Consider the following 13,855-nt stretch of genomic DNA (forward strand, 5'->3'; position numbering starts at 1 on the left):
TATCGGTAGTCCAAAAACATGGAAATTTCGATGGAAATATCGAGATATTATCAATATCGATAAAAATTGAATAAAAACCACGGAAATTGTAAGAAAAACTTGGAAATTTTTATTGCAACTTTGCATAATGTTTATTTAGTCAATTATCTATTAGTTTATCACAAAAAATTGGAAGGAAATGCATTGCATGATGGATTTAACTGATTTAAGTTGATTATATAGCGAGCTGGCAAACATTGTGAGTGTAGAAAATATGTAGTAATTAATGAAAGAAGTTTAAACACACCATAATCATTTATATATAATGAATTAGTACAATATTTTACACTTTATACATTGCATGATAAGATACATGAGTGACTTAGTACCACATAGAGTTCCAATGAGGTTCAAAATTTTGACTATCTTCATCATCTCTATGTGTAGAGTAAGTGTATTGTGAAGAGTAGTCATCAAATGATAAATCGCCAAAATAATTTTGCATGTAATTGTTAACATGCCATCCATATGGATCCGAGATTGGTTGATGTTGTCCATAAGCAAAATCATTTGAAGACATTTCCAGTAGCTTCAAAAAGCAGGGTGAATATATTGAAGACCAAACATCACGATCACTGACACGTGGGCTGGATATTTTGAAAGCAGGTTTGGATTTTTTTTTTCTTCTCTCGGATAACACACACATGGGCTGGATATAAGAAATTTCTTATATATTTTATGAATTAATTAAATTTACTATATCAAATGTAAATAATTCTTAACTAATATGTTATTTCTTATAGAAGAATATACATAAGTGAATGTTTTATGTATATATATAATATGCTTGCCTATGAAAAAATGACACACCCCGTCCCGAAGGAGGGCGTGCTGGCCGTCACGTGAGAGTGACGTAACCAGCACGCCCTCCTTCGGGACGGGGTGTGTCAAAAAAAACCTAATATTATCTAAATAATTTATAATTTATATAACATATATATATATATATATAATATATATACCAAACTTTTAAAAATATAAAAATGTGGGTGGTTTTCATTATTAAAAAGTTAAAACCATCAACCATCCCCTCACCTCTTTAACTTTAACATCACCCGTCCACTTTTAAAAGCATCTCATGGTTTTCAATTTTATAATCAAAAACACCTTGGGTTACCTCACTAAACCATCCCATGGTTTTCAATTTCATAATGGCCTAATCGGATAAATGGTCCCCGTGGTCATAAGGTATTCGGATGATAGCCCATGTGGTAAAAAAATTCGGATTTAAACCCATGTGGTCACAGTCTGTTAGGATTTAAACCCCTGTGGTCTAAGTCTGTTAGGATTTATGCCCTTCTGTCATTCCTCCATTAGGTTTAGGTTGGCCAAATCGGATAAATGGTCCCTGTGGTCATAAGGAATTTGGAAGATAGCCCATGTGGTAGAAAAAATTCGGATTTAAATAATTTTTAATTCATTTCTTCCTTCTTTTTTTAAATAATTTTTTAAAAAATATGTAAATTAATTATTTAAATAAAAGATATATATCTATATATATAAAGTGAGCACCCTAAAATGGTGAAACATTCAAAATACCATAAATTGTCCTTTAAGAATTTCATAAATTACAATTGAACCAAAAGAAGCTAAAGTATTTAACCATATTTTTATTTTGAATGAATTTAATATTTAAAATTATAGAAAGAAAAAAAAAACAAAACCTCCAACATTAGTGGGTGGTTTCATGTTTTTAATTCATTTTTTTTAAATGATTTTGTAAAAAATATGTAAATTAATTATTTAAATAAAAGATATATAAAAATGTCAATTGCCACACGCATATGCGTGTGGCAAGAGGCTAGTAAAGAATTAATTAATCGGTTGGATATTCGGGAGTCAAAAACTCGTTAATTTTATAAAGGCATTTTGAATTATTTGATTTATTAGATCTTGAATTTTAATGAATTATGTGATTTATTAGTTCCAACTCGTTCTGTCACGTCTCCTCAAAGAAACTCTGCTCCACTTGTAAGCTTAGCGGAGAAATGACAGAACCTCTAGTTTCGGGCATAAATCCTAACAAACTTAGACCACAGGGGTTTAAATCCGATTTTTTTTTACCACAGAGACTATCTTCCGAATACCTTATGACCACGGGGACCATTTATCCGATTTTGCCAACCTAAACCTAATGGAGGAATGATAGAAGGGCATAAATCCTAACAGACTTAGACCACATGGCTTTAAATCCTAACAGACTGTGACCACAGGGGTTTAAATCCGAATTTTTTTACCACAAGGGCTATCATCCGAATACCTTATGACCACGGGGACCATTTATCCGATTAGGCCTTTCATAATTAAAACTACCTTGGGTGGTTTTCATCACATCACCCGTTTTAATCACATCCCATGGTTCTCTTCGCACTCTACTCTCTTCCCTCATCTTCACAGTTAAAAATTCCCTCATCTTCACAGATCGTCTCTGCGAATTTCTACAACTTCACAGATCTTCACAGACGAGCTGCAAATCGTCTCTGCAAAAATTCCCTCATCTTCACAGATCTACAACTTCCAATCTCGTACGAATTTTTGCAGCTTGTCTCTGCCAATTTCTGCAGCCCATTGCGAAAATTGCAGCAAGTTTGGGATTTGCAGCAAGTTTTAGAACACTGGACTTTTCATTTTCGACGACGGAGGCGCAGATCTTGGGTCTGAGCCTGGATTGCAGAGAGAGATCTGGGCAGCTGCAACGACGCAGCCTCGGCTGCTTTTCCGACGACGGAGCCACGACGATTGTTTCGATAATATCGAATATATCGCGATATTATCGATATTATCAATAATAGCGCGATATTTTGACGATAATTAGAGGGATACGTGTGAAAATATCGGTTTCTTTGAAAAACGATAATATCGGCGATATTTCGCCGATATTATCGGCATTTTAATCATTGCTTACACGTGATGTTAAGATATATTAATATTAAAAATAAATAAAAAACAAAAACAAAAACCTCCCACTCTCACTCCCACCCATGTTTGTCTTTCCCTCCCTTCTTTCCATTTTAAAAACAAAAACAAAAAAGTGTTCATACAAACAAAGTGTGTAGGCATATGCTAGTTTGTAATTAAGGGAGCAGCTAGCTTGGTGACAAATTGAAGGCCACTACCTTCCTTCTAATGAGAGGAGGCAGTTACCAAAACATAGAAAGAAGTTGGTCCCTCTTCCCGGTACATATATACTGGTTTTCCATTTAGAGTGTTTGCCCCATTGTTGTCTGGAAAACCTTGCTGTTAGTACAAGAGGAGAGAAGATGAACTTGCTGCTGCATATGAATGTCTTCGAGTGCAGGTTAGTCTCCATGATATAGTCTTGGTATACTAGGGACGTTTACTGTGACAGAATTTGTAGCTTCATGGATTAGGGTTTACTGCAAGTTTGCTGTAGAAAGTTGAAGCAGAACTCTACCCTGCTTCTGAAAACAACGCATTATTTTCACAGCACAGCACCTTCAAACTAGCCCTAAAATTAAAGTCCAATGAAGAGATTGGCAGCCCTTACAACTTTAGAGAAAATCGGCTAATACCTCTTATGAAAATACGAATACACTATTGTAAACACGGAAAATTCCTGAAACGAATGAGACAAGAACAACGTGCACAAACAAATATTTGTATTTGATGATTTTGGGTTACAATCTCTCTCTATTTTGATCCTCTAATTCGATCTCCGTAAGGTGTGTATTTGTGGATGTGTGATTGATCCAAAGGGCCGTTGGGCTTGATATAAGGATGAACGTTCTTCAAGGGCCGTGGACTTGATCTTGAAGGTGGATTTGAGCGGATCTTCAAGGAGCCGTTGGGGCTTGATCTTGAGGATGAATGTTTCTTCAAGGGCCGTTGAGGCTTGATCTTGAAGAACGGTGATGAACGGATCTTCAAGGGCTTTTAGGCTTGATCTTGAAGAACAGTGATGAACGGATCTTCAAGGGCTTTTGGGCTTGATCTTGAAGAACGGTTGGATGTGTGGATTTGTCGACGTTGTTGATCCAAAGGGCCATTGGGGCTTGATCTTGGATGAACGGATGATGAACGATGGTGGATGATTGTTGATCCAAGGGCCGTCGGGCTTGATCTTGGAAGAACGATGAACGAAGAACGCTTTCTTGATTCTTCGGGAACCTGGATGCTTGAGAGCTTCGGAGTTTCAGAGCTTCAGAGCTTCAAGAGTTTTGCCTAATGATTTTGGTTCCTCCCAAATGAATGAATTAGCCTTCTATTTGTAGAAATTTCCAAGGCCTAATTTTGAATATAATATTCCAGATGAAATAAGTCGTTTCTGCCAGGTGTTGACACGTGTCCTGTTTAATGACTTTTCCAATTTATTTCGATTTTTTGTTTAGACACACGCTACGTGTAAAATTTATGTAATACATGAGCGTTGAAACTTTGATTTATCGGTCAACATTTATTTACCGAAATTTCGATGTCTACAAATGCCCCCACTTCAAGGCGCGTCGTATACATGTGCTTGTCACGTGTAGGAGATGCGTTTTGAAGTCCCTTAATGTAGATGTCGATCTAAAGGCCGTCGATGCTTGATCTTGAATTGGGTTGGAGATTTCTTCAAGGGCCGTTGAGGCTTGATCTTGAATTGGGTTGGAGATTTCTTCAAGGGTCGTCGAGGCTTGATCTTGAAGGTTGAAATTGGACCACAAGGAGCTTCATGTGGTAGATGATCTTTGGCTTTGGTAGTGGATGAATCGGCACGTATTTTGTTGCGCTTGTTGACCTTCCACAGCTTTGATCTTGAACTGGGTTGGAGGATTTTCTGGATTCCTCCAATTGTTGATTTTCCACAGCTTATTCTTGAACTAGGTTTTGATTCAAGGGTGGTAGACACTTGATCTTGAATCGGACTTGTGATTTCTTCAAAGGCCGTCGAGGCTTGATCTTGAATTTGGCCGGAAACTTCTTCAAGGGCCGTTGAGGCTTGATTCTTGAAGGTTGACTCGAACACATGGCAAGCAGGCACGAGGTGAAGGTGACGACTTGTTGCTTTGTTCAATCTTTCTAATTCACACCTGAGCAGTTTGGTCAACGGTATGATCTTTAAGATTGATGGGCTATTCTTCCAGTTGGTGACTTGATCTTTAAGGATTTGATTCAAGGGTGGTGAATCAGCACGTGCAGCCCACAACGCCTAGTAAGTCGACCCAAGAATTTGAGGGTCAAAACGAGTTCACTGTCTAGAGTGATTGCAACCCTGATGATATGAGATACTTTTGATTTTGAAGAAGTAGCGGATGACTCAGCATGTGCTTTGTTGCACTTGTCTCCACATGCTTTAAGGTATCATTTTCATTTCCTTTAACTGTTCCTCAGGCAGATGTGGCATCTTCTCGAGTTCTTCATCTCAGACTCCTTCTGCTGAGTTGACTGTGCATGCTGCATTCTTCTCTGCTTGTTTCTTCAGGCAGATGTGGCAGCTTCTCGAGTTCCTCAGTTCGAACTCCTTCTGCTGAGTTGACTGTGCAGACCGCATTCTTCTCTGCTTGTTTCTTCTGCACGTTGTCCCCACATGCTGCAAGGTATCATTTTCACTTGCCTTTATCTGTTCTTCAAGCAGATGTGGCAGCTTCTTTGGAAGTACAGCAGCAGTGGGAGAAGAGTACTCGAGAGCAATGCTAGGTAGGCAATCAGGGAAGGGTTCCAAGCAGTCGGTTCCTTACCCGAGTTTGAGTGGAAGTTCCGGCATATTGTTTTCTTTATCCTTGTCTTTGTAGGTAAGAACAAGGACAAAGGAAAGGACAGGGAGAACGCATGATATGAGATACTCTTGCTTTCTACCTTGGTGATATGAGATACTTTTGCTTTGGAGTCATTGGCTTGCAGATGTACCCCAAGGAATAAGGAACATTGAATGACTCGAGAGGCTTCATTGGGAAAGCATTTTTGGAGATGAAGAAAGGCTCTGTATGTCTGCCTTGCTATGGAAGGTGAAGGTGGACAATTATAAGAAGTTCTTTGATACCTGTAGAAATACTATTCTTTCACTCGTGTCGGCAACCAATGCGTGATTGAACAGTATAGCTTCACGTGCTTTCTTCTTTATCAGAAATCTTCGACAAATTGTCCGTAATTTTCGTCAAGCTGAGTGTGCATGTGACATGTGTTGACGAGGCTGAAAAAGACTGGCGCCTCTTCGATATCTGGGATCGGCACTTCGACAAATTGCCCGTGATTTCCGCAAAGCTGAGTTTGCGTGTGACGGGTGCCGACGCGTCTGGAAAAGCAAGATGCTTTTCCGATTTCTAAGCTTGCCTCTTCGATTTTTGAATCGGCATTTTCGAACTCTGAGCTCACCTCTTCGATATCTGAAATCCCGTCGAGTGCCGATTTTTTTTTATAGAGGCACGCAGTTCGTTTCAAAGCACACTTGAATTTTCGCTTGTAGAAACTCCCTTCTTGCACTTCTAAGGTCTTGATTTGTCTGACCTCTTCTTTTTTCAACACATTTGAAAATGTCAGGACCCTCCGATCGTCGTTTTGACTTGAATCTTGGTGAAGCGGCAGTTCCGCCTTCTCTAGACAACATATGGCGCCCATCCTTCATATCCCCTACTGGTCCTCTTACCGTTGGGGATTCAGTGGTGAAGAATGATATGACCGCTGCGGTGGTGGCCCGAAACCTTGTCACTCCCAGAGATAACAGACTACTTTCCAAACGGTCTGATGAGTTGGCTGTTAAGGATTCTCTGGCTCTCAGTGTGCAGTGTGCAGGTTCTGTGTCTAATATGGCCCAACGCCTATTTGCTCGAACCCGTCAAGTTGAATCATTGGCGGCGGAAGTGATGAGTCTCAAACAGGAGATTAGAGGGCTCAAGCAGGAGAATAAACAGTTGCATAAGCTCGCACATAGCTATGCGACAAACATGAAGAGGAAGATTGACCAGATGCAAGAATCTGATGGTCAGATTTTACTTGATCATCAGAGGTTTGTGGGTTTGTTCCAGCAGCATTTGCCTTCGTCTTCTGGGGCTGTACCGCGTAATGAAGCTCCAAATGATCAACCTTTGGCTCCTCTTCTTCCTGAAGTTCCGCCGAGTGGTGAGGCTTCAAACAGTCAACCTCCAGCGCCTCTCATTTCTGGCGCTCTGCCGAGTGGTGAGGCGGCACCTGATCGTCCTTGAAGATCCCTTCTTGTAAATTTGATTTGATTTGATTTTTTTTTATTTATTTATTTTTTTTGTATGTACAATGCAAATTTATGTAAAAATTTCCAGAAATAAAATGGACTTTTTTTTTTTTTTTTTTTTTTGCACATGGTGCCAGATGCACCATAACTCTTTATATATATATTTTTTCCTTTTCACGTGGTGCCAGATGCACCATCACTCTTTAAATATATTATTATTTTATTTTATATATATATATATATATATATATATATATATATATATATATATTGCCTTTAATTATGGTGACAGCTACACCCCTCCTCCTTTTTTCATATGGTGCCAGACGCACCATGTTCCTTCATCATCTTTTTATTATTTTATTTTTTTTCTTTAATCATGGTGCTGTGTTACACCAAAATTTTTTTTGCATAAATTTGGATGACGGGTTGAGGAATTAGCAGGGAAGGACGGAGACGGACGGAGAGCTGCAGTTGAGCTTGGAGAGAGGCGCAAAGCAGTGCAGGTGTTGTTTGTCGTCGAGGTGGTAGACTTTCATGATGGCAGAGCTTTGTGGAAGTTTGTTCACTTGAGGTTTCGCTGGAATAATGTTTCAGGAGGTGGAGCGGAGTGGAAGACTGTAAAAGCCTCCATTGAGGGCAAGGACAGCGATGAAGGTCCTGGTGCTGGAAGAAGTTGCTGCCGTCGCTGTTTGTGAAGAGAGATATTGGAGAGGAAACGCACGTGACCAGGGAGGAAGATGACTTGCTTGCTGCCTGCAGCAGATCCCAGATGGACAGTGGCGACTGAGTGTTCGGGCTTCCGTGGCTCGAGCGGAGGATGCAGAGCCGGTGGCGACCGAGACTAATGACTCGTGATGCTGGCCCAGGAGCTCTTGGACGTCGGCTTCCCTATGTTGGAGAGGATGATCCAATATGTTGCTGTGCCATGCAGAGGAAAAGATGACGAGATGGCGCTGTACCATGCGACGCCGATCCAGCAGATCCCGCCTTCTCATCATCATCACCACAGTATGGTGCTCGAGATCACTATGGACTCCTCTAACACTATAAATTTCTCGTATTCGGCTGCGACGTCGTTTATGTCGTTGTTGACCGACGACTCCGATAGCAAGCAACCAATGTCGTCTTCAGCTTTTCAAATTACCAATTTATCCCAGGTTCCCTCAGCCGGAAAGCCGCCGATTTCCTCCACCTTGCTGAAGCGGAAGTACAGCTCCGAGAACTTGGGCTCTGGGAAGTGTAATTCTTGTAGCTGGTTGCGTTATCTGGCGGCGGGACGCGGTAGACTTGGTCCTAAAATCTGAAGGCCAGAAATTCCTATCCCCCAATGATTTTAAAGGAAACCCACTACCACCATCACTTCCTTGACTACCATATCGATCAAAACCAGCCGAAACTCCTGAATTCGGACCTCGAACAAGATTTTTTTTTTTTTTTTTTTGACCTAAAACCCACCTCCGAATCCAGAACCTTTTGAGGTTGACTCATATGGGTCACTCAAATTTGGATCAGAGTCAGCTAAATACCTGAAACTTTCATCATTTCTGACCCGCAACCCACCTCCATATTCAACAGTGATGCGGTTTTCCGGATCTGGGTTGGACCTGGATGAGTGGAAGCGCGCTCTTTCTCAGTCCAAAAGCGCCTCCGGTGCTTCTCCATCTTGTGACGGCACTGTATGGCGGTCTTGGGGTGGAGTCTCGAGAGCTGGGCCTGGATTTGGGCCTCGATGAGGGCGGATTTGAGAATTGGTTTAGGGGCAGCAGCTGGAGGAGGAGCAGGAGCAGGGGAAGAAGAAGAGTCGCAGCTAAAAGAAGCTGTTTTTCGCGGTTTTTAGTGGCTTTTGTGGTTCAGGCGGCTGTTGCCGGAGTTGGATTTCAGGAGAAGGAAGAGGAGGAGGGTTTGCAGATGGCGGAGGGAGGCCTTCAAATAGGTCGTCAGCCATGTCCCTCTCCCTCTCGATTGAACTGGCTCGGAGCTGAGATTAACGCTCTGGAGGAAATCGGGGAGCTGGAGCAGCGGGCTCGGACGCAGGAGATGTAGCGGGTGCTGCGGGAGAGGGTGATTTTGCCGCCGCCGTTGGGGCGGACGATAAAGGTTAAAGGGTTGAAGAAGGGAAGTCCATAATGCTTTGCAAGGACCATCACGCCGCGCGCCACGAAGCACGATTGCTGCCCCGTCGATTTGATCTCCGAACCCTAACCCTGGGATAGAGACAATAGACTTGCGGTTAGTGCATTTGAAAGCTGGGCCTGGGACTGGATTTGGGTCTCTGCTTTCTGGAACTTTGAGGATTGAAGTGGTGGAATGGAGGCCATCGCCAAAGCCCAATGTACAAGAGTTTATGTCTTGGGCTTTGAGGTCCACCTGCTAGTCTTGATTTTTTTTTTTTAAATAAAATAAATTTGTAATGAAATTGACCCTCATCAATGAAACTTTAATCAAACCCTTTTTTTTTTTTTTTTTTTTTTTTTTTTTGAAGAAAAAGAAGAAGAAGAACATATATATATATATACACACACACACACATTATTTATCTATTATTATTATTATTTTTTTTTGAAATTACAAAGAACTATTTATTGTTACCTTTGTAATAAAATTGACTTTCTTTAATAAAACATTTATTTATATTTTGATGTGACTGAACTCGAAATTTTGAATATTCAAGCTGCCTACGTACCCCTCCAAAGAAGAGATCAAGTCGTAACGTAGTTCAAATACAGATTTATTTTTGGTATTTTCTTTTTGTGCCGTTTGCAGTTTTAGCTCATGTAGGCAAGGAGCGTTTGGTGCCGTTTGCAGTTTCAACTCGTGCAGGCAAGGAGCATGTTGTGTCGCCTTTTAAACTCGTGCAAACCAGGAGTGTTGATGTTGCCTTTTATGCTCGTGCAGACCAGGAGCTTCGTGCCATGCAGTTTAGACTCGTGCAGGCGAGAAGCATTTGTGAATTTTGTCAAGCAATCCGGGAGAGGCGTTCCTCACAATTTTCATAGCAAGGAGCTTTGACCGCGTGATTGAAGAAGTCTTCGGGCAAGAAGTCGCGCATCGTGATGGGGACGGACGATCTTCGTGTCGAAGTTTCATCATCTTCAACACGTTCACGTTGTTTTGAAGGTTGGCAAGAGCTGCTTTGCCTCCTTTCCGATTGGCGGACTTGTGGATGAGACGTATGCTTTTTGTGCAACTTCTTAGGAGTGACTTGAGTCCATTCTTCAACTTTGCTTTGCTTGACTGGCATGGTTTTGGAGCATGCCCCCAGCGATTGAGGTGAAGATTTTGAGTTGACAGAGCCATAAGTGATGGTGGTATAATTTGACTTCACCACATCGTCAAGATCTAGCTCGATGATTCCTTTCTGAGCCAGCTTCATGATGAGATCTTTCAGCACGAAACACTTTTCTGTCGGATGACTGATGAAGCGATGGAATTTACAGTATCTTGGACTGTCGGTACGATTCATTTCTTCCGGCCGTCTGCACTCAGGCAAACTGATCACCTTCTTGTCCAACAGGTCATCTAGTATGGCAACCACATCAGAGTCGGGGAATGGATAAGTCTTCTCCTCGAGCTTCTTCAAAGTGCGTCTACGCATCTCTTGATCACGAAAAGCTTCGGTTTGAATCGCCTTGCCTCGTGTAGGGATTTTGACGGGAGCTGTGTTGACTGTCATTGCTTCCTTGGTGGATTTCCACGCAGTCTTCTCTAACTTTGGCCCAAGAACTTTGTCGTTCTTGTAGTCGGCGATCGGTTCTTTCTTCCCATGATGGGCGATGCTCAACTCCATGTCATGGGCGCGGGTGGCCAATTCCTCGAAGGTCCGTGGTTTAATGCCTTGAAGGATGTATTGCAAACCCCATTGCATACCTTGGATGCACATCTCGATTGAAGAGGTTTCCGAGAGCCTGTCTTTACAGTCGAGGCTTAGAGTGCGCCATCTGTTGATGTAGTCAATGACTGGCTCGTCCTTCCACTGCTTTGTGCTCGTTAGCTCTAGCATGCTCACAGTGCGGCGGGTGTTGTAGAAGCGGTTGAGGAATTCCCGCTCTAATTGCTCCCAGCTGTTGATGGACTCGGGCTCTAGGTCCGTGTACCACTCAAAGGCATTTCCTTTCAGCGAGCGCACAAACTGCTTGGCGAGGTAGTCTCCCTCCGTCCCCGCGTTGTTGCAAGTTTCGACGAAATGTACAACGTGCTGCTTTGGGTTTCCTTTTCCATCAAACTGCATGAACTTTGGTGGTTGATAACCCCTTGGCATTCTTAGGGCATCAATCTTCTTGGAATAGGGCTTCGAGTAGAACAAGGAGGTATGTGAGCTCCATTCGTACTGTGCCTTGATGGTGTTGGTGATCATCTCCTGCAGCTGCTGGATAGAAAGAGATCCCATGAGTGCCGCTGCTTGGTCTGGCTCCGACTTCACATCGTTTTTCTCCACCTGAGGCTCCTCTTCTTCGTCATCTCTTCTCTTTAGTGGATCATTCTCTGGGTTGGGGTTCTCGCCGTCCTGTGGCTCCAGTCGGCTGACGAGTGCAGCAATTTGCAAGTCTTTTTCTTCCACAATCTGTGTTAGCCTTGCAATCGCTTCATTCATTTGAGCCAGTTGTTCTTCAACGGAGGTAACGCCGATAGTCATGACTTGTGCGACCAATAGACGTGACTTTCCTTTCGACATCCAGGATGCTGACGAAGAACGTCGTTGGCTGCTTTGGGATGTCATCTTGTGTGCCTCAGCATCATGCTTCGGTGCCCCCAGCGAGGTCAGGTTAATGACAGACTCACACCTTGGATTCTCCCTTTGCTCTTTTAGCGGCACCAATTTTGAAGTGGCATGTTGAGGAGCGGTTGTGGCGCCAATGGATTGTCCATTTGCGGCAGAAGTGCTTAGGATCCTTCCTTCAGTGGTTGCAAGAACGGCTTGTCCCTTGCTTGATGCCATTGACTTTGAGGTGTGCTTGGATTCCTTAAACGGAGAAAGAGATGAGAGGCAGAGATTGTCCCACTGGGCGTGCCAATTTGTAAACACGGAAAATTCCTGAAACGAAAGAGACAAGAACAACGTGCACAAACAAATATTTGTATTTGAAGATTTTTGGGTTACAATCTCTCTCTAATTTGATCCTCTGATTCGATCTCCGTAAGGTGTTGATTTGCGGATCTTTCGTTGATCCAAAGGGCCGTCGGGGCTTGATCTTGGATGAACTGTTGGAAGTTTCTTCAAAGGGCCGTGGGCTTGATCTTTGAAGGTGGATTTGAGCGGATCTTCAAGGAGCCGTTGGGGCTTGATCTTGAGTAACGGTGATGAACGGGTCTTCAAGGGCTTTTGGGCTTGATCTTGAAGAGGCAGTGATGAACAGATATTCAAGGGCTTTTGGGCTTAATCTTGAAGAACGGTTGGATATGTGTGGATTTGTCGACGTTGTTGATCCAAAGGGCCGTTGGGGCTTGATCTTGGATGAACGGATGATGAACGATGGTGCTTTCTTCAAGGGCCGTCGGGGCTTGATCTTGAATTGGTGGATGGTTGATCCAAGGGCCGTCGGGGCTTGATCTTGGAAGAACGATGAACGAAGAAACACTTTCTTCAAGGGCCGTTGGGGCTTGATCTTGGAAGAACGATGAACGAAGAACGAAGAAGGCTTTCTTGATTCTTCGGGAACCTGGATGCTTGAGAGCTTCGGAGTTTTAGAGCTTCAGAGCTTCAAGGTGTAATATCAATTGGTTTTTTTTTTTCAAATGAATGAATTAGCCTTCTATTTATAGAATTTTCCAAGGCCTAGTTTTGAATATAATATTCCAGATGAAATAAGTTGTTTCTGCCAGGTGTTGACACGTGTCCTATTTGATGACTTTTCCAACTCATTTCAATTTTCGTTGAGTTGCACGCTACGTGTAAAATTTATGTAATACATGAGCGTTGACACTTTAATTTATCGGTCAACATTTATTTACCGAAATTTCGATGTCTACAAATGCCCCCACTTCAAGGCGCGTCGTATACATGTGCTTGTCACGTGTAGGAGATGCGTTTTGAAGTCCCCTACTGTAGATGTCGATCCAAGGGCCGTCGAGGCTTGATCTTGAATTGGGCTGGAGATTTCTTCAAGGGCCGTTGAAGCTTGTTCTTGAACTTTTGTTTGAAATTTCTTCAAGGGCCGTCGAGGCTTGATCTTGAAGGTTGAAATTGAACCACAAGGAACTTCATGTGGTAGATGACCTTTGGCTTTGGTAGTGGGTGAATCGGCACGTATTTTGTTGCGCTTTGTTGACTTTCCACAGCTTTGATCTTGAACTGGGTTGGAGGATTTTCTGGATTCTTCCAATTGTTGATTTTCCACAGCTTATTCTTGAACTAGGTTTTGATTGAAGGGTGGTAGACACTTAATCTTGAATCAGACTTGTGATTTCTTCAAGGACCGTCGAGGCTTGATCTTGAATTTGGTTGGAAGCTTCTTCAAGGGCCGTTAAGGCTTGATTCTTGAAGGTGGACTCGAACACATGGCAAGTAGGCACGAGGTGAAGGTGACGACTTGTTTGCTTTGTTCAATCTTTCTAATTCACACCTGAGCAGTTTGGTCAACGGTATGATCTTCAAGATTGATGGGTTTTTCTTCCAGTTGGTGACTTGATCTTTAAGGATTTGATTCAAGGGTGGTGAAACGGCACATGCAG

General features: G+C 42.5%; 1 protein-coding gene across 1 annotated transcript in view; it reads right to left on the bottom strand.

Moving 5' to 3' along the window:
• The window catches only part of LOC126625783 (cytochrome P450 736A117-like), a 46,355-nt gene that overhangs the window by 14,587 nt on the left and 17,913 nt on the right, over nt 1–13,855 (bottom strand). The window lies entirely within an intron of this gene.

The sequence above is a fragment of the Malus sylvestris genome, chromosome 6 (assembly GCF_916048215.2).
Source record: "Malus sylvestris chromosome 6, drMalSylv7.2, whole genome shotgun sequence".
In the NCBI taxonomy this organism is placed as follows: domain Eukaryota; kingdom Viridiplantae; phylum Streptophyta; class Magnoliopsida; order Rosales; family Rosaceae; genus Malus; species Malus sylvestris.